Source organism: Carcharodon carcharias, chromosome 8 (assembly GCF_017639515.1).
Source record: "Carcharodon carcharias isolate sCarCar2 chromosome 8, sCarCar2.pri, whole genome shotgun sequence".
Taxonomy (NCBI): Eukaryota; Metazoa; Chordata; class Chondrichthyes; order Lamniformes; family Lamnidae; genus Carcharodon; species Carcharodon carcharias.
In genome coordinates, this window is record NC_054474.1 from 117,248,010 (window position 1) to 117,271,944 (window position 23,935).

At 44.1% G+C, this 23,935-nt stretch overlaps 1 pseudogene; it reads right to left on the minus strand.

Moving 5' to 3' along the window:
- Positions 1–1,473: 1,473 nt before the first annotated feature.
- LOC121281661 lies at positions 1,474–1,646 on the minus strand (annotated as a pseudogene).
- Positions 1,647–23,935: the final 22,289 nt, after the last annotated feature.

The window sequence follows — 23,935 nt, forward strand, 5'->3', positions numbered from 1 at the left end:
ATTGAAATGAGGTTCCCGACATGCAGCGGCAGGAAATGCGGCCCGCTTTTGACGGGTGGAGCAGACAATCACAAACTGGTTTCATGACACCGTAAAACCAATTTTTGGCCTTCTTGCCATATTGTCCCCAACCCCCACCTTCCATGATGCTCAATGCCAACGGGACTGAACAATTCCATCCAAAATTTCTGAGATTAAGAAAGGCTCAGTGCTCTCAGCTGCTTTTTCAGCTTATTCTGAGAAATGGAAACAGAAGGCAGCATCTGTGGAGAGAAACAATGTTAATGTTTCAACTTTCCAACTTTCACAGCATTTTGCTTTTATCATCTGGGAAATGATTTGCAAAAAGTAATTGTTGTAAGAGACTTGTTTGTACAGTTTGGAGATATTCACACGCTGAACTGGGAGGCACATGCTGCTTTAAATTAGACTTTGGATGGGGAGGACTATCTGCAGCAGGGCTGTGGTGTGGAGGGAAGTGCAGAGAGGACAGCGGCAGTGGAGAGAGGATCAGCTCACAAGGGGCACTACTCACATCACAGGAGTACAGACAGCGGTTCAGTTTCCTTGATCTCTCAGAAGAGGATTGCTCCTAAAGGATGAGGTTCTGCATCAAGCGATGGCAGACAGCTGCAACAGAAGAATATGTTGGACCTAATGTCCACCTATTACCAGTTACTATGAAAGTCACCACTGCCTTCAACGTTTTTGCCACTGATTCCTTCCAGACCTCTGCCATAGACATATCCAAGAACTCCAGTTGGCTGTATATAAATGAATAAAGCAGGTGACGGATTGATTGTATGCACATTTTCCTGCTGATGACAACAGCCAGAATGTGCAGACACTTGAGGCTGTCTCTCTGACTGGCTTCCAACAGCTACAGGATACCATCAATTGCACAAAGTGGCAATTTGAGCACCACTAGATCAACCAGGGGTATTCACCAGTGGCAAGGGATTCCAGTCCATCAATAGGCACTTGGTGTGCAGCCTCAAGAGAAGGTTTATGCATCTGTGTCCCAGAGAGCTGCCATGATGCTTTCATAGAGGAAGAGAGAACAGAGGGAACAATAGATCAGTTAGCATTAATATTAACAGGAAAATTTTAGCAATTTATTATTAAGGGTGTGGTAACTGACACAAAAGTGAAATACTGCAAATGGTGGAAATCTGAAATAAAAACAGAAAAAGCTGGAAATACTCAATAGGTCAGGCATCGCCTGTGGAGAGAAAAACAGAGTTAATGGGCAGTATTTTCTGCCTGTCGGGCAGGCGGACCCAACCCAATCGCCGGCAGGCGTGGACCCTATCGCCGCCAACGAAGCGGGCCGCACCACCATTTTACATGGGTGGGCTAATTAAGGCCCGCCCAGCATGACATCCGCCGGGAAGCACTATGAGCTTCCTGTGTGGGCGGGGGGAATCCCTAAAATCGCGAGTGCAATATTTAAACCAGATGGATTTTGATAAGTGTGTCCACACAGCAGCAAAGTCCTGGTGGCAGCAACAGCCTGGAGTAACAGGTTGTTCACATCAGAACTGAGGGTCTATCATGCAGGTATATTACTTTAACATGCCAATGACTCAAGTACCTTTGACTGTACAACCACAAATTGATGAATGTCACCTGCGTTGGGACATGTTCATAATTTACACAATAACTTTATTACAATTTTTAAAACCCTGCATGAAACCTCATCCCACCGCTGGATGAAGTTTCATGTTTTCTCTATTTGCCGCCGGGGCTTTAATTTGTTAAATGATCCTGTCAATGGCCTCAATTGGCCAGGTCGGCAGGCCCACAGCTGATTTTGCTGTGCCCCCGCCTTCCTGAAAATTCAAATGGGGCGGGATGACGTCGAGGGTTTCGCCAGACATCATCCTGCGTCATTTTACATGTAGGCAAGCAGGCCCCACCCCCTGCTCGCCGATGGCAAAATTCTGCCCAATGTTTCAGGTCTGCACACAGATTGAAGATTAGTTAACAGACTGGAAATGGAGCAAAAATAAATGGGTCATTTTTGGGATGGCAGTATGAAGTAGTGCAGTGCTGCATGGATCAGTGCTTGGGTCTCAGCTACTCACAGTCTATAAACCATTCACAAAAATGATTCCTGGGATGAAAAGCTGTAGCTATGAGGATAGGTTGGAGAGGTTGGGACTGTTTTCCTTTGAGAAAGGAATGCTGAGAGGAGACTTGATGGAGTTAGTCAAGATCCTGAGGGGTATGGACAGGGTAAATAGTGAGAAACTGTTCCCACTCAAGAGAACATCAAGAACTAGAGGGTAATTGGCAAAAGGAGTAAATGTGATGTGAGAAAAATGTTTTCACCCAAAGGGTGGTTGGAATCTGGAATAAACTTTCTGAAAGGGTGGTGGGGACACCTCAGTTGAGGTATTCAAAATGGAATTGGATTGCTACCTGAAAAGAGAGAATGTGCAAGATTATGGGGATAAGGCAGGGGAGTGGGACTAGGTGGAATGCTCTTTCAGAGAGCCAGTGCAGACTTAATGGACTGAATGGCCTCCTTCTGCACTGTAAAGATACTGTGATACTGTGATATTGGGGAGACTGAATGTGATGTATCGAAGTCTGGTAATGATATAAAGTTAGGTGGGAAAATAAGCTGTGAGGAGGATGCAAAGAGGATGTAAAGGGAAATGGACAGGTTAAGTGAATTGGTAAAAAGGCGCTAGAGTTCCTATAATGTAGGGAAATGTGAAACTATCAATTTTGGTAGAACGAATCAAAAAAGAGAATAAATCTATCGGTATGCCTTTGTAACATTATGTTTCTATTTACCATGCTGCCATTGGCAAATGTTGATATGTGGCTCTCTATCCCTTCATCTAAGTCATTAATAAATATGGTGAATAATTGAAGCTCCAATACAGACGTATGAGATGCACCACTACCCACATCCTGCCAATTAGAGTACCTGCCCGTTATCACTACTCTCAGAATCCTGCCACTCAGCCAATTTCTGAACTAGATCCATGATTTGCTTCAGTTCCATGAACTTCAACTTTAACTCCTTCTCCTTCAGTTCTCTGCCTAAAGGCAGGTCCCACCCACAGCGCCACAATCCCCACCATGGGTAAGGCTAGGAGGTAGGTCCTGGACCCACCCCAGCTGGAACGGGGATCGAACCAATCTGATCCACACTGGCCATCCAATGAATGTAGCCAATCAAACCCCCAAGGAGTTTGAGTTGCTGTGGCAACATGCATTTTTACATGCATGTTGTCTCCAGAGTAATGTTTGATGACAGTAGAGGCTCCAATTTTATTTCCAATTTTATATGGCTGACCAGGAATCTCTCCTGCTCTTACCACCTGCCATTGGCATGTTTTAGAAGGATTTTGCAGGTTAATGCTCAACCTGTTTGGCCATGTTATGATGCATCTTCCTTGGCCATCAAGTCCTGGAGTGGGATTTGAACCCTGAGCTTCTGGTTCAGAGGTCGGGACTCTACCCATTGCACCACAATAATGGGCAGGTACCTTTAGCTAACAGTTTTTTATGAGGGATTTTATTAAATACGTTCTGGAATTCAAAATAAACAACATCCACAGACATTCCCTGTCCACCACCTTAGTCACCTCTTCAGAAGATTCTATCAAGTTCATCGGCTATGACCTACCTATTACTCTCTGATAGCTGAAACTTTCAAGGTGTTCAATCACTCTTTCTCTAATTATTGACTCTAGTAATTTCTTGAAAGTTGTTTGTTAACTTGTCTATAATTCCTTGTTTTCTCTCTCTTAAATGGCAATTTTCCAATCAGAAGGAACAGTTCCAGAATTGAGAGCATTTTGCAGATGCCCTAATTATAATTTTCCAATGTCCTCATTCATCTATTTCCTTTAAAATCCTGGGATGGGAGCCATCTGGTTCTGGGGATTTGTATCATTATTGTCTTCCTTGCTGTTATTTTGCTGAGATCCTGACTCTGACTCAATATTAGTTTCTCAGGGATGTCTGGCATGCTGACCTCTTCCTCTACAGTACCTACTGATGCAAAGTAAATTACTCAGCATATTGTTCCTGACTACCCTCTTTTCCCTAATAAAATTGTTAAAAATGCTTGTGTTGATTTTGATATTTCTTGCAAGTTTCTTTTCATATTTCTTATTGTAGCTCTTACTTTGGTCCCCTTTATATATATCCCATGAGCTAGGTTTTGTGCTAGTTTTTAAATTTTTGTATGCTTATTCTTTTAGTTTTATGTTGCCTCTTACCTCTCTAGTTGTCCATGGCTGTTTTTGTTGACAAGTCGAGCCAATAGGGATATAAACAGACCTGTATCATATTAAATTCTTTTTTGAACACCTCCCAGTGATCTTCTGTTGTTTTACCCATTAACAGACTTGCCCAGTTTACTGTGGACAATTTCCGTCTTATCCCATTGAAGTCAGCCTTACCTAAATCTGGGATCCCAGTAGCTGTTTTGCGTTTATCCCTTTCAAACAGTACATTGAATTCGATCACATTTTGTTCACTATTAGATAAATGTTCATGCATCCAGAAGTAAAAGTAACTTAAATTTCTTACTGGTACAATTGTATCGCAACCCCCCCCTTCCCACCTCCACTTCTGGATTCCTTTGCATAATGGGAAGGAATCGTGAATAACAATAGAACTGCCATTGTTACTTTTGAGATTGTGTGGGGAAATTTTTATTTAAGTCAAATAAAATGTTCATTGCAAGAGCAGTGCATCTAAATGTAGGTCTGCTGAGATCTTAGAATACATTCTGCAGATCCGTGTAGTTTTGGACGTAAGTTTGATCATCTGAGCACATGATTCAGCAGTTGAAATATTAAAATATACAGACAAAGCTGCACTCACAAAATGCCTTCAAGGTAAGTAGGAGCCAACACTGAAGATGATGAATGTAAGGTCGAGCAAGTAAATCTACGATGTGCAATTGGATATTGCAAATATGGTGTGGACCAATTGCATACGGACCCTTGGAAAATCATTCATCAGAAATCGCTGCTTCCAACATAGTCCCAAATGAATTAATCAATTACACATGGCTGGATGGAGGATGTAAAGATTTGAATGGTGTTCCTCTCTCCAATATTTCAAAGTAGACATTAGCTTAATCAAATGAAATGGGTCATCGCCTCTGTTAAAGATGTGGAGAGCAGGATCACAAAGGAAGGAAATTAAAATTCCTCTGTTCTTACCCGACCAATAATTTTAACCCTTTGAATAAATGAAGATAGTCTCCCTGTATTAGTGAGCAGAAGAATTTCATGCAGGTACTTTAATCCTTGAGTTGCAATTATTTCACGGTACAGAGCAGCATCTGGTGGAAATATCTTAGGTAGATTTTCATCTGTACCACATAGGCGGGAATTACTGCAAGGAGGAAAATCAGTTGGGGAAATAAATGATGTAAATAATGATCTGCGAAGGGTCGAGTGGTCTTTAATCGGCCTTGGGTTGTGAGTTATTCTATAAGGCTATAGGAACAGTGCAGCAAAGAGCAACATTAACTCGCTACTTTCTTAACTAGTATGCCAGACCAGGCCATACCAACTTACTTTCACCTCTGCATGCACCGCTAAACTATTAACTAAATTCGCCTTATTGCTAAACCTAATATGGCCTGTGCCCTACTTGATTTTAGGATATATTTTTGCAGAACAAACAAGAAATTCTCTACCTTTCTGACATGTGCTAGTCTGCTGATGCCAAATACCTACAAGTTAAAATGCCCCCATTAAACTTTGCCTTTGCTACATGCGTGTCTAATTTCTACATTAATACAATTTACCACTTCACAGCTCCGACCAGGGGGCCCTGTACATAACTTCCACTACAGTCTGACATCCTTTTCTACTCAATTCCACCCATTAATGTCCACTGCCTGCTTATCTCTTATTATACTCGCTTATCATTGAAATGATTTCATCCTTAACCCTCCGCCCTATCATTTTCTGTATCTTTCCTGTTGACCTTATAAGATGGTCCACTTAGTCCTCAGTCTTGACTGTCTTACAATCGTGTCTCTGTAATGGCTGCCACATTGCAGCCCCCAAGTTGAATTAGCGCCTGCAATTTGTTCCGCTTATTCCATATACTCCGTGCGTTTCTATGTTACATGTTTCTGATTTCTCCCTCCTGGTTTAATGATTTTGTGTATTGGTGTTCCCTTTATCTGTAATATCTGAAGCACAATTACTGACTATGCTATCTTTCCTTTCATTGATTTTTGAATGTTTATTTATCCTACTTTTTTCAACTGAACCCCTGCCCCTCTTATTACTTTTGAGTCCATGTTACTGCCTGAATTATCCATATGCTCAGACTCTGGTTCCAGTCTGGTTCAGATGGAGCATGTCCCAATGGTAAAATTCTTTCATCCAGGTGCAATATTGGTGCCAATGTCCCTTATCATGCCTTCAAAATGTGTTCACTTTCCTAATCTGCTTATCCATATGCAAATGTGAACTTAGTCTAGATAATAAACCAAAGGGCAGAAATTTTCGTTTGGCAGCCACGGGCACACCCAACCTGCTGGAGCGTGAAATAACACATGATGATGTCAGCCATCAACGCGCACTAGCGTGATATTTCGGTAGGCGGGCGCACAATGGAGACAGAGGCACGCCTGCCATTAATTAAGAGGCCAGTTAAGGCCCTTGACACACCAATAGTCTCTGGGTTTATGTAGCCTGTGCGATTTTTAAGCCGTTGCACAGGCAAAACAGGCAGGTGGGCAGGCCTCAATTAGCAAAACCTCATCCACGGGCAGGATAAGAAGGGTCAGTGACCTTGTCAATGTGAGTAGTGAGGAGTTTTGGATCAAACTTGCTGCTGGTTGCTTCTGTGGACTGGACAGCTTCATCTTGCTTCGGAGCAGCATTCTGAGCATTTCTAGATTTCATTTCAGGACTCATTGTTGCCTTCTGGGCCCCCAGAGGATTCAAACCATGTGGACCCTTCCAGGTATCAGACAGCCTTCCATAACCCTGGTAAAGGGGATTGTGGTCTCTGCTGGGGGCACCTCCTCCTCTGAGGAAGAGAGGGGCAGAAGGAAGAGGAGGCCAGGTGTCCCAATGCAGCTTCCAAGGGAGCGACCTGTGGGAGGAGAGGTGCAGGCACAATGGGGCGTAGGGCCAGCAGGAAGTGCAAGGCAGAAGGGGCCGCAGAAGATGCCACTATCCTGCTGCCAGGGTTTACAGGCAGTGATGCAGTTACCTCAATATGCCTGAATTGCAATGCCGAAGGAGGCTCCATCTCTCAAGGCAGACAGTGATCTCCATCTGTCAGGGGATCAGGCCTGAGATCAGTTCCAACTGTATGGGTGGACACCCCATCCCAGTGGCTTTGAAGGTCATAGTGACCCTTAACTTCTAAGCCTCCAGCTCTTTCCAGGGCTCAGTGGGGAATCTGTGTGTGGAGTCTCCCAATCAGCTGTCCACAGTTGCATCAAGCTGGTGACAGACACTCTGTTCAGGTGCGCATTGACTTTCATTCATTACCTTATGAACGAAGCCAGCCAGGCTGAGCAAACCAGAGGCTTTGTGACGATTGCTGAGTTCCCCCACATCCAGGGTGCAGTAGACTGCACACATGTGGCCATCAAGGCATCAGCGGGTGAGCCTGGTGCCTTCATCAACAGGAAGGACTTCCACTCCATGAACGTGCAGATATTGTGTGATCACAGAAAGCAGATTCTACAAGTCTCTGCAAGGTACCCTGGCAGCTCCCATGACACTTACATCCTGAGGCACTCCCAGGTGCCGGGGCTCTTCAGTGCTCCAGCCCAACTGGACGGATGGCTGCTGGGTGACAAGGGCTATCCCTCAGAAGGTGGCTCATGATGCCTCTCCACCATTCAAGAACAGAGGCCAAGCAGCAGTACAACAGGAGCCACACCTCCAAAAGAGCAGTGGTAGAGATGTGTTCTGATGCCTGGACATTCAGGGGGAGCACTGCAATACCCCCCAGAGCATGTGTCACTGATAGTGGTTGCATGCTGTACTCTATACAATCTGGCACTGGCAAAGGGGGACCCAGTGAAGGAAGAAGATCTTGACACAGCTGCACAGGCCACAGATGATGAGTCCAATAGTGAGTCTGAAGACAAACACGGTGAGGAGAATGCTGAGGGCATGGACGCTGACCTGGGTAACCTCAAGTGAGGCAGGGACACCCAGGACGTTTTGTTCCAACGCTCCTTCAGCTAGCCTACCAAGTAAGACCCACCACCACATGCCAGGACTGCAGGCTCCATACTCGATCCCTGATAGGTACAGTTCCTTGGTCAACAACATACGCTCTGTGCCTGTGCAATAAAGATCCAGGAGACACACGTCCATCATAACATCATGGCCTTCCCTGTGCCAACAGAACAAATGAAACTTACAAAGGCCAATAGCCTAAAATAACTTCTCATTTAATTGTGAATGTGAAACATAGCAGAAATTAACATTAACCGGTATTTTTAATCACACCATGAAAATATGTAAACCAAAATGGGAAAGCAAAATATCACTTGCGATAAGTCCGTCTTGTGCTTAAGATGCTTTAAATTTATGTTTGCGGGTGCTACATCTAGGTGCTCCCCTCTCACTGACACCGGCATTGGAGACAGTCTGCAGACTCTGCAGTCTTGTTGGCCTTGATGATCCTGGCAGTCGTCCTCTGGCTCATGGAGCGTGTGAAGGCCCAGCCTGGAGGGAATGGCCAGTGCCACAGCTGGCATCTTCCCAGTCACTGCACCCTCAGCAGATGCCATGGTCACTGTCAGAGGGGCAGAGGAGCTGCTGCCCTCATCCAGAGTGCCCTTAGTGTCTGCAGAGATGACAGGCAGCCCGTGCACCAACGTGAGGTCACATTGCACCTCTCTGCTCACCATTGATGGCCGGGCACCTAGCTGGGATACTGGGTGCCCAATCCATCTCCCACACAGACAATGACCAGCTGAGTTCATTGCCGCTGTGTGGGCTTGCAGGTCCAAATGTATACCCAGGAACCCCTAACTGAGTCCCTGGAGAAGCCTCTCCATGAGGGTCGCCACTCTCTCCATGGAGGAGACTTTAGGCTTGGGTCAATGCATGCTTACATCCCTGTCTCTACATTACAGACTCTAACTCTAGATGATTCCTATTGACTACTGACTACTAAGGTAGCCCACGCTACTCTGCTATTGGATACTAAGATCATGTGATCTTCCATTATAACATTCTTCTTAAAGGTATATTACCACATCCCTCCCCCTTTACTCAGAAATATATATTATATTTACAATTACAATTTTTCTCAAAATATCAAATTATTTACACAGATTATTTACAAATTCAGTCTTTCTGAGGGTTTCATTATGCGTGTTAAACAGGATGACAAATACCTTAACATTACAGCACCTCACTGATCTGTACCCAGTAGCTCTCCAACAGAATGGTGGCAGTGAAGTGCAGCCAGCTCAGGAGAGGGATGATGCTGTAAAGAGACACTGAAGTGGGAACTCCACTCAAAGTGCTCCCACTACTCACCTGTTGCCCCCTCCCTCAACCAGTACCAGATGTGCTGCCTCCTCTTCCAATGGCCATGTCTGTTCCTGCAGAGGTGGAGGTGGAGCAGTATTTGATAGGGCTCTCAGCTCCAATGCCCTGAGGATGTCAGACATGAGCATCTTAACAGGCAGAGCAGGGATCTACAGCTTCAGATGCTTTGTTAGGAACCTCCTTTTCTGGTGTTGTCCAAACATCAGGCTCTGCAGTGGGCACCTGCAAATCTGTTTCCTCAACTCTTACAGGTACAGCTAATCCTTCAGACATATCTGTACTCAGTTGAGCTCTTTCACCAGGAGATGTTGATGCAGTCGTGAACACTGGAAGAATCATTTCCTGATTCTTTGTTTCTCTCCTCCTTATATGGCCTATATGTCTCCGTATGACTCGGTCTTCTACTTTCATGTGGTAAGAAAGAGGTCCAGTAACTGCACTTATTTCACCTGGTAACCACTTGGGTCCTTCTCCAAAATTTTTCACCTATACCATATCTCCTACGGTAAACTTTCTGTCACAACTATGCCAGTCATGTCTAGTTTTCTGACTTCCCTGACTCCTTTCCACTTTCGCCGCTAAATTTGGCATTATTAAGCTCAATCTCATTCTGAGATGACGTTTCATCAACAATTCCACAAGGTGTGACACCTGTTGTTGTGTGAGGGGTGGTCCTATAATGGAAAAGAAAATGTGCTAGCTTGGTCACTATGGAATCTCCAGTTAATTTCTTCATACCAGTTTTGAGTGTTTGAACCGCTCTTTCAGCCAGTCCATTCGATGAAGGGTGGTATGTTTTCACATGAGTGATAACGATGAAGCTGAGAAGCCGTTGAAACTCAGCACTCGTAAATGCCGTGCCGTTTTCTGATATGACCACTTCTGGTGGTCCGTTGATAGCAAAACTTAGACATAGCTTGTCAATTGTAGCAGAAGATGTTGATGACTTCACCTCATATATGTCCATCCATTTTACATGAGCGTCAACAATAAGGAGAAACATTGTTCCTATAAAAGGTCCCACATAGTCAATTTGTAATCGTACCCGTGACCTTCCTGACCACTCCCAAGGGTGTAACAGAGCTGTTGGATAGCTTTTGCACTTGCTGGCACTGCATATAACTTCTCACTAAACTCTCTATTTCTTCATCCATTCCAGGCCACCATAGGTAGCTGCGTGCTATGGTCTTCATTCAGGAAATACCTGGATGTGTGCTATGTAATTCAGTTAACAAAGGCTTTCATTCTTTTGGAGGAACAATCACTCATGCTTCCCACAATAAGATATCATCCTGGCCGGTTATTCAGTTATTTCATATTTTCTGTGAAAATATGGTGGCATTTTGTTAGATTCCTGTTCTTGTGACCAACTGTGAAGAACTTGTTCTTGTACTCTAGATAAGACTGGATCTCACTTGTCCAATCTCTGATCTGTCTAGCACATACCAGTGAGGAATCTAAGAGGTTCAATAATAAAATGAGTCTTGAGGAGCTGGAACATCTTCATCATTTTCTTTCAAAGGCAAATGACTAAGTGCATCAGCATTTCCAATCTGATTTCCAGGCCTGTGGATGAAAGTATACTCGTACGCTGCCAGGATCAACTCTGTATTCTTGCCAAGGCTATGGGTGGTATAGCTTTGTCCTCACTAAACAATCCTAGCAAAGGCTTGTGGTCCAAAACTATAGTAAAATGACGACCATGTACATGCTTGTGAAATTTCTTGACTTCAAAGACGATTGATAAGCCTTCTTTTTCCTTTTCTTCTGTGTTGAGCTTCTTGATACATATCCAATAGGCTATTCTGAGCCATTGTCCATTTGATGGGAGAGCACTGCTCCCACTCCATAAGGAGATGAGTCACATGTCAAACTAACTCTTTTCTTTGGTCAAAATGTACTAATAGGGTGAATGAGTGTAACAGTTGTTTCACCTTCGTGAAAGCTTCTTTCTGTGGTGTTTGCCAAGGCCAATGTTGGTTTTTCTTAAGTAGGTAATACAGGGATGCCAGTCCTGTTAACAAATTAGGCAAGAAGCGTCCACAGTAATGGATCATCCCCAAGAATGATTTGAGCTCAGAGGTGTTCTTTGGTGCTGGTGCCTCCCTAATGGCTCTCACTTTTTCCTCAACTGGGTGGAGGCCCTGTGAATCTACCCTGTGACCTAAATAAAGTACCTCTTTTGCTTGGAATGTGCACTTTTCTTTTTTTATATGCATTCCTGTCTGTGAGAAACATTTCAAAACTTCTTTTGCCAAATACTCCTTTGCAGTGAATCCTGTCACCAGAACGTCATCTAAATAAACTACAGCATGAAGCAATCCCTGCAGTAAACTTTCCATTCTTCTCTGGAATATGGCGCAAGCTGATGATACACCAAAGGGCAAACAGGTTTTTTTGGTACAACTCTTTGTGAATATTAATTGTGACAAATTTCTGGGCGGCCTTCTCTAACTCCAATTGTTGATAAGCATGACTCACATTAAGCTTTGTGTAGGTGGTTCCACCTTCCAGCTTAGCAAACAGGTCTTCAATTTTTGGTATAGGGTGTCTGTCCAACTTAGCCACTTTATTAACAGTCAATGTGTAGTCTCCACAAATTTGAAAGCTTTGGTCAGGTTTCAGTACAGAAAGTATTGGTGCTGCCCACTCTGAGAAGTGCATAAGTTGTAGAACTCCCATTTTCTCTAATCTATCTAATTCAGCACCTACCTTTTCCTGAATTTGTACAATGAATAAATACCTGAATCTGTTACTTCAGGCTCTTCTACGTTATAGATCTCATGGGTTTTTTTGCTTTTGATTGAAAATCTGCCTGATTCTATCCTTGCAATGTCTCATGGGTGTCCATTTCGATGACTTTAAAAACATTCCACTTTTTAAAATTTCCATCCATTATAAGGTTGTCTGCTTCCACCTCTGTTACCATTATTCCATGTTTTTGCTGCTAAGTCAATTCTTCTTATCTGTCTGCAAGCGATGGCTGCTTCCCACTTTTCATCAGAGCTCTGCATTTTCACGCCCTTTTTGGCTAGGGCATCCCACCCAACGTGGAGGATGGCACCATTTTGTGCTTTCTATGGCTTTCGAGTCCTTCACTGCGCTTTCCATAGCCAATGCTATTTCCAGCACCTTCTGAAAATCCAAATTTATTTCAGACAGTAATCTCTTCTGAATTGCATCTTCCTTTATTCCGCACATGAAACAATCTCTAAGCATATAACTTATAGATGTACCAAACCCCCAATATTCTGTTAACTGTTTCAGAATTGCCACATAACAAACAGCAGTCTCTCCCCTGGGGCTCTATTTCTTGAATTAATTTTGAACTGTTGTACCATTACTGAGGGCTTGGACTGCTAATGACTCTTCACAAGGCTCACTAAGCCATCAAAACTTTTCGAATCTGGGACACTGGGTGCCGTCAAACTTCAAATCAATCCATAGGTCTTACTCCCACACATGGATAAGAGCAATGTCATTAGCTTGAAAAAAGAATGTGAGGTGTTCAACATAATGAGGATAATCATTCGTGGTTGGGTCAAAAGAATCAACTCTTCCAAACTGTGGCATGCTTCAAGGAGACTGCTTCAACAATCAGGATGGAAATTTAGCTTACAATTACCGTGCGTGGTACAGCCTGATTTCGGTCCACTTGATTTCCTTCCTTGCTTTTTCTTGCTTTTTTCTCATCCTTCCTTGCTTTCTCTTGCTTTTTCTCTCATCGCCAGTTTGTTGGATCCTGGTCACTAGTTTAGTTGCACTAATGGATCCGGGTTGCACGCTTGTTTCGGGGTGACTGAATTGGTACCATAGGCAGAGTAAATCAGCAAACAGTTCTTATGTAGAATGCATTCTATTTTTTACAAATGAACTCAGCAGTTACACTTATATACCTACAACTCAAACCCTGTCTCTACATTACAGACTCTAAATCTAGACAACTCCTACTGACTACTGAGGTAGTCCATACTACACTGCTATTAGACACTAAAATCATGTGATCTTCCATTATAACATTCTTCTTAAAGGTATATTACATATCAGATTACCACAAGTCCCAATCTTGCAAATTCCAATGTTCAGAAATGCAGTTAATGTCCAAAGCTTCCATTTTGGCATTGGTGAGTTCCATGATTTGTGGTGGTCTCTTCCCCTTCCCTTGTATTGTGTGCTCCCTTCTACTGCAAGAGGCCTTGGTAGTCTTGTGTCATAAGTTGTGTGTGCAATCTTTTTATTTTTCATGGGATGTGGGCATCACTAACAAGGCCAGTATTTGTTGCCCATCCCTAATTAGCCTTGAACTGAGTAGGTTGTTAGACCATTTCAGGAGACAGTTAAGAGTCAACTACATTTCTATGGGTCTGGAGTCCCATGTAGGTCAAACCAGGTAAGGACAGCAGATTTCCTTCCCTATAGTGAACCAGATGTGTTTTCCCAACAATTGATAAGAGTTTAATGATCAGCATTACTGAGATTAGCTTTATATTCCAGGTTTAAAAATTGAATTTAAATTCCATCAGCTTCCATGGTGGGATTTGAACCACTGCCCCCCAGAGAATTAGCCTTGGCCTCTGGATTCCTAGTCCAATGATATTACCACTACACCACCATCTTGCCAATGGATAGAGTGCATTCACTGAGGATGACTGTCAGGAAGATGCATCATGAGTGGCACTGGCAGCATTTGAGGATATGTGCTGAGACCTGGGGGAGTTGATGATGTGGGATCACTTTGCATTGAGATGCATGACAATGGTCGATGGAGGAAGTGTATAGAAATGAAACAAAGAATGCTGCTGAAAGTGATGTGACTGTGAGGAGTGATGTAATGGATTAGACTTGGCAAGTCAGATCAAGAGGTGGGTACGCTACAGGACGTAGGCGAATTCATTTTTTTATTCATTCATGGGATGTGGGCTTCGCTGGCTGGGCCAGCATTTATTGCCCGTCCTTAGTTGCCCTTGAGAAGATGGTGGTGAGCTACCTTCTTGAACCACTGCAGTCAATGTGGTGTAGGTTACACCCACAGTGCTGTTAGGAAGGGAGTTCCAGGATTTTGACCCAAGTCTGCAGCTGTACACATTTTCCCATACCTGCTTAGGTTGTTAAAATGCTTTCCACACTACTTGCAGGTCCTGAACACAGCACTGCTTTTGTTTAACTCCTCCAGCCACCTCCAACCTTGTGTTCTTTGTTAGATTATTTACTGGGGAATAGGCCCTCCTTCCTCACCCTCATTGCACTCAGTCGTACCTCGTTAAACTGGGGTGTAGCCTTTGCCTTTCCTGAGTGCATTTGAAATGATTTTTCCTCTCCTACAATGCTCCAAACCACTTCAAATCCATCTGCATCGACCCTTTAATTAGTCTCAATGCAATCACGTCTTGTGAGTGTTCATCATGCCTACTCTCACACACTGGAGACATGAAACCCAGAAATAAAATGATCATGAAGTGTCTATTGAAATTGGACATTCACTTATGTCCCCTAGTTTTCCATGTTTCACACCCGCTATCTACACTTTCCACGTGGTACCATCTGCTGTAATTTTATCTTTTTCATGGCTTTGCAGCTGTATCTCTCTCTTAATTCTTTATTTGTTGCTATGTGCCTATAACAATAGTAACTATTTGCATTTATATAGCGCTGATAATGTAATAAAATAACCCACGGTGCTTCATTGGAGCATTATTAAACAAAATTTGACATCAGGCTACAGAAGGAGATATTAGCAGGTGATCAAAAGCTTGGTCAAAGCTATAGGATTTAAGGAGTATCTTGAAGGAGGAGAGAGGTGGAGAGGCTTAGGGAGACAATTCTAGGGCTGAAGGCCAGGCAGTTGAAGGCACATCCTTGTTTCTTAAAAAAGATGAGAATTTTAAAATTGAGGCATTGTCGGACTATCAACAAGCACATGGGTAATGGGTAAATGAGACTTGTAGTGAATTAGGACACTTCACTGTTTAATTTCATATTTCCTGTTGCCTTCTGAATTGCCTTTTTTAATATCTTTCCGAAGCTCACCATATTCATTTTTGTCATCCTTTATTGTTTATTTATTTGCTTTTACCTTTAGAAGGTCATTCAGATACAAGGGAACAGAAACTGGAGCCTAGGAAGCAGCAGAATCAAATCTAACTTAGTGTGGAGGGAAAGTTTACCAATACTGAGCAAAAATCTATGAATGCTGGAGGAGCCTAGAGGTCACAGTGAGCAGTGAGATTCTGGGCTATGCCAGGGGAGAGCAGGCGTGAACAAACTACAGGCTGAGAGTGCAGGCCTGAGCAGACTACAGGCTGAGAGTGCAGGCCTGATCAGTACAGGCTTAGCAGACAGGCCTGAGCAGAGTACAGGCAGTGAGTGCAGGCCTGAGTAGAGCACAAGCTGAGCAGACAGGCCTGAGCAGGGTACAAGCTGAGAGTGCCAGCCTGGGCAGAATATAAGCCGAGGGTGCAGGCCTGAGCAGACTACAGGTTGACAGTGCAGGGCTGAGCAGAGTGCAGGCCGAGCAGAGTATAAAAGCAGATGTAGGCTGGAACAAGCTAGCTTAAAATTTAAGGTAGCTGAGTAGCAGGGCGGTGATCTGGAAGCCGAGTCTTAGGGTGTCACCCAGCAGAGCAGCAACAGAGGAAGCCAGGAAGATAAATTTGAGCAAAGTACCAGCTGTTGAAAGAAGATCAGTAAACACTCCAAACAAGTGGTGCCAGGCAATAGGGCAGTGTGCTCTACACAGGGCCTGGGAGTTTCTGGCCCTACTGTCATTCAAGTCTAACTAATGCATCCACTGCTTTGCATAAGAGATCTTAAACAATGGAGAAAGGAAAGAAAAACCTTGCATTTCTGCAGCATCTCCCATGACCTGAAGATGTCCCCAAGCAATGTACACCAAATGAAGTACTTAAGAAATGTAGTCACTGTTGTAATGCAGGAAATTCAGCCACCAATTTGTGCACAGCAAGATCCCAAAAACAGTTATGAGTTAAGTACCAGATAACCTGATTCAGCAATATCGGTTGAGAGATAAATATTGGCTGGGAGAACTCCCCTGTTCTTCCAAATGTGTCATCAGATTGTTCACTTGAGAGGGCAGGCAAGGCGTTGTTCAACATCTCATCCAAAAGATGGCACCTCTGGCAGTGTAGCACTCCCTTAGGTTCCTGCAGTAAGACTTGGACCTACAACCTCTGACTCAGAGGCAGAAGTATATCCATTGAGCTTCAAAATGGAAGAGAGGAGACTGTGGGAGGAAAGGGCATTGGATAGTTACATTGTGAGAGAGGAGCTGACAGCTTCTGATGACTCAGCGCTCCTGTACATTCCCAGGCCAAACGGCACAATGGCCTCCTAAATCAGATCGTTGTGTAGGACAGAATCAATCGTACTGTGAGGAGGCTACATGGCAAAGTGACACTCTTAAAAAGAAAGTACTAGCCTGCAGTAAATTTTAAATTTGTTGCTTAAGTAGCTGCTGAGATGAGCCAAGCGATTATAATCACCACAAAGTGACCATAACAGCATTATGATAAAGTTTCTGTTTCTGTCCTGTCAGCCTGACCAGTTTGAAGGCGGGTACAGAACAACAGTTGAAGCTTGAAAAGGACAATCTCGCGACAGTGTTACGACGACTTTGCAACAGTGACCGTCTCCTACTGACAATTGAGAATGGGATTGACAACCTGTACTACTCCCTGTACGGCATTCCTGGTACTACTGAGGTCTGTGCTAAATATACCACTATGTAGAATAATTGTCATTTGATCCATGGTGATGAGAATAATTGGGTTTATAATTGACATTCTCTCAGCCACATCGCTGTATACATCGAACATCGTATGCTCTACATACAATAACTGGGGTCAACTGATATTATTGGAACTGGAGGAGGCCATTCTCCCCCTCCTGCCTGGCCACTCAATTAAGTTACAGCTGATGTATATCCTCAACTCCATATGCCCAACTGTCATCATCTCTCTCGAGACCCCTGCCCAACAAAACTCTATCAATGTCAGTCTTTAAAGCTCCAATTGTCCCCTGGCATTCATAGACTTTTGGGAGCAAATGTTCCAGATTTTCACTGCCTGAAGAAGTTTGCTGCTGTCCCTTTAAATGTGGGGTGATTACAGGATTCAGAATTACACAGTGGCTCAGCCCACAGACTCTGTGCCACTTGCCCCGTCATTCCCATGCAGGGAGGAGTCTACTGAAGACATGGGAGCTCTGGTTGCAAATCACTGGGGTCTCATAAATATGAGTTTAGAACCCAAATGCCATTTTCATTTCTATCAATGATTCTCTCACTCCTTCCTGAACAAGCTCACAAACTGTTAGGCAGTCATTTCCAGCGGTGCTGAAGGGGGTTTGTGCTTACGGGGCTTTAAGAGACTTCTGGCAATGCAGTTTATTCATGGGGTGGAGGAAATGGACAAGAGATGGAGGAAGTGGACAAAACAGAGCATATCATTTTTTTCCCCACCCCTGAAAGGGACATTCACTGACTCTCACTGGGGTACAGTTCCACAGTGAGTGACGATAACTGGGGTACAGTTCCACACACAGTGATGATCACTGGGGTACAGTTCCACACACACACTGACTCTTACTGGGCACGGTTCCACATGCACTGACTCTCATTAAGGGCATCAAGGGGTATGGAGAGAAAGCAGCATTATGGTGTTAAGATAGAGGATCAGCCATGATCACATTGAATGGTAGAGCAGGCTCGAAGGGCCGAATGCACTACTCCTGCTCCTAGTTTCTGTGTTTCACCAGGGAACAGTTCTGCACACACTGACTCTCATTGTGCAACAATTCCAAATGATGACATTCACTGGGATACAGTTCCACAGACACTGACTCTCATTGGGGTACAATTACACACACACTGACTGTCACTGGGGTTCAGTTCCACACAAAGTGACTCTCACTGGGGTACAGATCTAAACAATGATACTCACTGGGGTACAGTTCCACACACAATGACTCTCACTGGGGTACAGATCAAAACAATGATACTCACTGGGGTACAAGTCCACACACACTGACTCTCACTGGAGTACATTTCCACACAAACTGAGTCTCAATGGGATACAGTTCCACACACACTGACCCTCACTGGGCAACAGTTCCAAACAATGGCATCCACTGGGGTTCAGTTCCACAGACACTGACTCTCACTAGGCAACAGTTCCAATCAATGACATAAACTGGGGTACAGCTCCACAGACAGTGGCTGTCACTGGGATACTGTTCCACACACAGAAACACATTGGGGTACACTTCCACAGGCACCTAATCTCTCTGGGGTACATTTCCACACACACTGAATCTCACTGGGGTACAGTTCCATAGACACTGACCCTCACTGGGGTACAGTTCCACACACACTGACTCTCACTGGGCTACACTTTGAAACAATGATACTCACTGGGGTACAGTTCCACACACAGATTCTCACAGGGATACAGTTCCATATACATTGACTCTCACTGGGGTACAGTTCCACATAGACTGACTCTCACTGGGGTAGAGTTCAAACAATGACGCTCACTGGGGTACAGGTCCACACACACTGAGTTTGCCTGGGGTAGAGTTTCAGACGCACTGTACACACAGAGTCTCACAGGGGTACAGTTCCACACATACTGACTCTCACGCAGCTACAGTTCTGAACAAATGCTCCACTGAGGTACATTTCCACATACACTGACTCTCACTGGCGTACATAGAACCATGGAAAAGTTATAGCACAGAAGGAGGCCATTCAGCCCATCTTGTCCATGCCAGCCCGAGGACACCCAGGTGCCCTTTCTAATCCCATCTTCCTGCACCCGGCCCATAGCCCTGCAGCTTAGAGCACTTAAGGTACTTTTTAAAAGAGTTTAGAGCTTCTGCCTCTGCCACCAACTTGGGCAGCGAATTCCAGACACCCACTACCCTCTGCGTATAAAAGTTCTTCCTCACGTCCCCCCTATACCTTCTGCCACCTGGTTCTAGAATTCTCCACCAAAGGAAACAATTTTATCCTGTCCACTCTATCTATTCCCCTCATAATTTTGTACACTTCAATCAAATCACCTCTCAGCCTTCTTTGTTCTAAGGAAAATAACGCCAACCTATCCAATCTCTCCTCGTAGCTACACTATTCTAACCCTGGCAAGATTCTTGTAAACCTCCTCTGCACTCTCTCCAGAGCTATTACGTCCTTCCTGTAATGTGGTGACCAGACCTGCACACAATACTCCAGTTGTGGCCTCACCAGTGTTTTATACAATTCCAACATTATATCCTTACTTTTATATTCTATACCTCTGCCAATGAAGGAGAGCATTCCATATGCCTTCTTTACAACCTTGTCTACCTGAACTGCTGCCTTCGGGGTGCTGTGTACTTGTACACCAAGACCTCTCACTTCATCTACCCCTCTTAATATATTCTCATTTATTGTGTAATCCCTGTAACTGTTTGACCCCCCCCTAAATATATGACCTCACACTTCTCTATGTTAAAATCCATCTGCCACTTTACCGCCCACTCCACCAACCCATCTATATTGTTTTGGAGATTATGGCTATCCTCTACACTATCCACTACTCAGCCAATCTTTGTGTCATCTGCAAAATTCCCAATTGTGCCCCCCACGTTCACTTCGAAATTGTTAATATATAACACAAACAGCAAGGGTCCCAAATCTGAGCCCTGTGGAACACCACTTGAGACAACTTTCCATTCGCAAGGGCATTCATCGACCATTATCCCTTGTTTTCTGTTATAAAGCCAACCTTTTATCCAGTTTGCCACATTACCCTGAATCCCATGGGCCTTTACTTTCCTGACCAATCTGCCATGTGGGACCTTGTCAAATGTCTTGCTAAAATCCATGTACACAACATCCACTGCACTACCTTCATCGACCCTTCTTGTCACTTCCTCAAAGAATTTAATCAAATTTATGAGGCAAGACCTTCCTTTAACAAATCCATGCTGACCGTCTCTGACTGGTCCATGCCTTTCCACATGACAGTTAATCCTATCTCTCAGGATTGATTCTACTAATTTGCTCACCACCGATGTAAGACTAACCAGCCTATAATTGTTTGGCATTTTCTTTGATCCCCTTTTAAACAATAGAGCTACGTTTGCATTTCTCCAGTCCTCTGGTACCTCCCCTGTAAGTAGTGAAAATTGGAAAATCATCCTCAGAGCATCTGTTATCTCCTCCCTGACTTCCTTCAGCAACCTCAGAAACAATCCATCTGGCCCTGGTGATTTATCAACCTTCAAGGATTTCAACTCTTCAAGTACTTCCTCTCTCTTTATGACTATCCCGTCCAACATCTCACGGTGTTCCTCCTGGACTACTATATCTATGTCCTCCCTTTCCTTTGTAAACACAGAGGCAAAATATTCATTCAAAACCCTTCCCACAACCTCTGCGTCTACACACAAGTTTCCATCTTCTTCTCTGATAGGCCCCACTTTTTCCTTAACTAACATTTTAGCATTCCTGTATTGGTAAAACATCTTTGGGTTCTCTTTAACTTTACTTGCTAATCTTTTTTCATGCCCTCTCTTTGATTTCCTTATTTCCTTTTACTTTGTCCCTGCACTTCCTATATTTGCCTCGGTTATCTGCACTGCTTAGTTCTTTGTGTTATCATTCACTTTCTTTTTCTGTTTGATCTTCCCATGTATTCCTCTAGACAACCAGGGGTGTCTAGATTTGGCAGTACCACTCTTATTTTTGTAGGGTACATGTCTACTTTGTACAATTAGGATCTTGCTTTTTAGTGCTTCCCACTGGTTTTCCACTGTCTTATCCTCCAGCAGTGCTGTCCAGTCCACCTCAGCCCTTCTCATTTCTACAAAATTTGCCTTCCCCCAGTTCAAGACTTTTACTCCTGCCTTATCTCTGTCCTTTACCATGGTAATGCTAAATTTAACTGAATTGTGATCACTGTCCCCAATATGGTCGCCAACTGTCACTTCACCCACTTGCCCTTCTTCGTTCCCCAATACTAGGTCTAGAATTGCATCTCCTCTTGTTGGGTTTGTCATTAATTGGTTGAAAAAATTTTCCTGGACACACTGCATGAATTTTTCTCCCTCAGTGTCCCTTGTATTGTTTGAATCCCACTTGATATTAGGATAGTTGAAGTCTCCTACTATTATTGCCCTCTTGTTCTTACAAGCAGAAATTTGCCTACATATTTGTTCTTCTATCTCCCTTTCACTATTTGGGGGTCTGTAGTATACTCCCAGTAGTGTGATTGCCCCTTTTTTATTTCTAAGCTCAATCCATAGAACGTCATTTGTTGACCCATTTAGTATATCATCCCTTCTCACAACTGGAACTGATTCTTTAACCATTAGTACAACCACCCATCCCCCCCACCTCCTTTTTTATCTCCTACTCTATCGTGTCTGAAGACTTTATAGCCAGGGATATTAAGCTGCCAGTTTTGTCCCTCGTTTAGCCAGGTCTCCGTTATAGCAATGACATTCTGCTGCCGTGTGTCTACCTGTGCCCTTAACTTATCTACCTTGTTTGTAATACTCCTTGAATTGAAGTATAAACAGTTTAACCCTGTCAATTTCCCTTGCTGGACACTTTGTAAACTTTGCCTCTCCTGTAAGTCCATGCCTATCACAACGTCCCTAGCTAATGTTCTACCTCCATTTTTCTGATCTGAATCTGACCTATCTGATCCTACTCCTGGGATCCCATCCCCCTCCCACACTAGTTTAAATACTCCCCAACAGAACTAGCAAAAACCCCCGCAAGGACACTGGTCACTGCCCTGCCAGGGTGCAGCCCGTCCGGTTTGTACAGGTCTCACCTTCCCCAGAACTGGTCCCAGTGCCTCAAGAATCTGAATCCCTCCCGGCTACACCATCTCTCCAGCCACGTGTTCATTTGGTCTATCCTCTTATTCCTGCTCTCGCTAGCATGTGGATCTGGGAGTAATCCTGAGATTACTACATTTGAGGTCCTGCATTTTAATTTATCTCCTAACTTCCTGAACTGAGCTTGCAGGTCCTCATCCCTTAGTTTACCTATGTCGTTGGTACCAATGTGTACCACAACCACTGGCTGTTTAACTTCCCTTCCCAGAATGTCCTAAACAATGATACTGACTACAGGTCCACACACACACACACAGTCTCACTACAGTACATTTATGGCGTTGAGAGAGAGGATCACCCATGATCATATTGAATGGCGGAGCAGGCTCGAGGAGCCGAATGGCCTACTCCTGCTCCTAGTTTCAATGTTTCACCAGGGAACAGTTCCACACAAAATGAATCTCACTGGGGTACAGCTCTACACAATCTGATTCTCACTGTGCAACCTTTCCACACACACACTGACTCTTACTGGGCAACAGTTCCAAATGCTGACATTCACTGGGGAACAATTCCACAGACGCTGATTCTCATTGGGGTACAGTTTCACAGATACTGACTCTCACTGGTGTAATGTCCAACACACACTGACTTTCACTGTGATACATCTCCACAGACACTGACTCTCAAGTGGGTACAGTTCCACACACGCTGAGTCTCACAGGGTTACAATTCCATGCACACTGGCACTCACTGCGGTACATACCCACAGACACTGACATTCACTGTGATAGAGTTCCACCCACACTGAGTCTCACTGGGGTACAGTTCCATGCACAGTGACTTTCACTGGAGTTAAGTTCCACAGAAATTTAAACTCACTGGGATACTGACTCTCAAGTGGGTACAGTTCCACACACATTGACTCTCACAGGGGTACAGTTCCATACACATTGACTCTCACTGTGGTACAGATCCACAGGCACTGACTCCCACGGTGGGTACAGTTCCACAAACACTGACTCTCACTGGGGTACAGTTCCAAACACACTGGTTCTCACTGGGGTAAAGTTCCACAGAAATTTAAACTCACTGGGGTACATTTCCACACGCAATGACATTCACTGTGGTACAGTTCCACAAACAATGCCTCTCACTGGAGTACAGTTCAACATACACCAACACTCACTGTTGTACAATTCCACAGACACTGATTCCCTCTGGGGTACAGTTCCACACACACTGACTCTTAGTGGAGTACAATTCCACAGACACTGACTCTCACTTCAATACAGTCCCAAAGGCACTGCCTCTCACTGAGTTATATTTCCACATGCACTGACTTTCACTGTGGTACAGTTCCACACACACTGACTCTCACTGTAGTACATTTCCCCAGATCTGATTCTCACTGGGGTACATTTCCACAGATACTGACTCTCACTGGGGTTAATTTCCACATACACTGACTCTCACTGGGGTATATTTCCAAACAATGACTCTCACTGGGGTTAATTTCCACAGACACTGAGTCTCACTGGGGTACAGTTTCACACACA